Source organism: Nanorana parkeri, unplaced genomic scaffold (assembly GCF_000935625.1).
Source record: "Nanorana parkeri isolate BGI_ZX_2015 unplaced genomic scaffold, ASM93562v1 scaffold520, whole genome shotgun sequence".
Taxonomy (NCBI): Eukaryota; Metazoa; Chordata; class Amphibia; order Anura; family Dicroglossidae; genus Nanorana; species Nanorana parkeri.
In genome coordinates, this window is record NW_017306788.1 from 214,395 (window position 1) to 216,543 (window position 2,149).

General features: G+C 41.0%; 1 protein-coding gene across 1 annotated transcript in view; it reads right to left on the bottom strand.

Moving 5' to 3' along the window:
- The window catches only part of DOCK4 (dedicator of cytokinesis 4), a 263,370-nt gene that overhangs the window by 173,471 nt on the left and 87,750 nt on the right, over window positions 1–2,149 (bottom strand). The gene's annotated exons all lie outside the window — the stretch shown is intronic.

Genomic DNA, 2,149 nt, shown 5'->3' on the forward strand with positions numbered 1-2,149 from the left:
TCCCCTTGCTTAAGCCAGTACATGTCCGGGCCCGTCTGAAGTTTTCTAGAGAGCATTTGGATGATCCAGAAGAGGATTGGGAGACTGTCATATGGTCAATTGAAACCAAAATAGAACTATTTGGTAGAAACACAACTCGTTGTGTTTGGAGGAGAGAGAATGCTGAATTGCATCCAAAGAACACCATACCTACAGTGAAGCATATGGGTGACAGCATCATGCCTTGGGGCTGTTTCTCTGCAAAGGGACCAGGACGACTGATCCATGTGCAGGACAGAATGAATGGGGCCATGTATCGTGAGATTTTGAGTGCAAACCTCCTTCCATCAGCACGGGCATTGAAGATGAAATGTGGCTGGGTCTTTCAACATGACAATGATCCCAAACATACCGCCCGGGCAACGAAGGAGTGGCTTCGTAAGAAGCATTTTAAGGTCCTGGAGTGGCCTAGCCAGTCTCCAGATCTCAACCCCATAGAAAACCTTTGGAGGGAGTTGAAAGTCCGTGTTGCCCAGCGACAGCCCCAAAACATCACGGCTATACAGGAGATCTGCATGGAGGAATGGGCCAACATACCAGCAACAGTGTGTGCCAACCTTGTAAAGACGTACAGGACACGTTTGACCTCTGTCATTGCCAACAAAGGATATATAACAAAGTATTGAGATGACCTTTTGATATTGACCAAATACTTATTTTCCACCATAATTTGCAAATAAATTAGTTCCAAATCAGCCAATGTGATTTGTCTGGATTTGTTTTCTCATTTTGTCTCTCATAGTTGAGGTCTACCTATGATGCCAATTACAGGCCTCTCTCATCTTTTTAAGTGGGAGAACTTGCACAATTGGTGGCTGACTAAATACTTTTTTGCCCAACTATATATATATATGTGTGTATATATACACGCACACACACTGCATTCAGAAAGTATTCAGATCCCCTTCACCTTTTTCAATTTTGTTAAGTTGCAGCCTGATACTACAGTTGTTTAAATTCTTTCTTTTTTTCTCAATAATCTACACTCAGCACCCCATAATGACATAGTGAAAAGAGAATTTTAGAAATGTCTGTTAATTTATTAAAAAGAAAAAAATGAAATATCACATTGGCATAAGTATTCAGACCATTTGCAACAAAACTTGAAATTTAGCTCAGGTGCCTCCCATTTCTCTTGATCGTTGCTGAGATGTTTCTACACCTTGATTGGAGTCCACCTGTGGTAAACTAAATTGATTGGACATGATTTGACTGGGCCGAAGGTTTACCTTTCAACATGACAACGATCCTAAGCACACAGCCAAGACAACACAGGAGTGGCTTAGTGACAACTCTGTGAATGTCCTAGAGTGACCCAGCCAGAGACCTGACTTGAACCCTATTAAACATCTCTGGAGAGACATTAAAGTGGCTGTCCACTGACCGTCCCCATTCAACATGACTGGGCTTGAGAGGATATTCAAAGAAGAATGGCAGAAAATCCCCCAATCCAGGTGTGCAAAGCTTGTCACGTCATACCCAAAAAGACTTGAGGCTGTAATTGCTGCCAACGGTCTTCAACATAGTACTGAGTAAAGGGTCTGAATACTTAAAGTGACATTAAACCCACAGATGTTTTAACATAAACCAATACTATAATGTGTGCCTTACAGTAATCCATGGTTGTTTCCTTTCTCTTTGCTGCTCTTCCTTTTAAATCCTCATGTCTTCTCATGCTTGGGGAGAACTTCCCTTTTTAGCTCGGGGCCTCTTCCTGTAGTGCTGGCTCAGGTTACAAACCTATACAAACGTATACACAGACACCGTGTATCCATTCCTGAGACAAGGCAGTCTGCTGCAAAACAGAAGATCTGCAGAGCATGAGAACAGATACAGATTTAAAAGGAAGAGCAGCAAAGAGAAGGGAAACAACCATGGATTACAGTAAGGCACACATTAGACTATTGTTTTATGTTAAAAAATCTGGAGGGTTTAATGTCACTTTAAGCACAAGTGATATTTCCGTTTTTTCTTTTTAATAAATTCACAGACATTTCTAAAATTCTGCTTTCACTTTGTCATCATGAGGTACTGAGTGTAGATTAATGAGAGAAAAAAAATTGAAAAAAGTTAAGGGGGTCTGAATGAAGTGTGTGTGTATACACATATA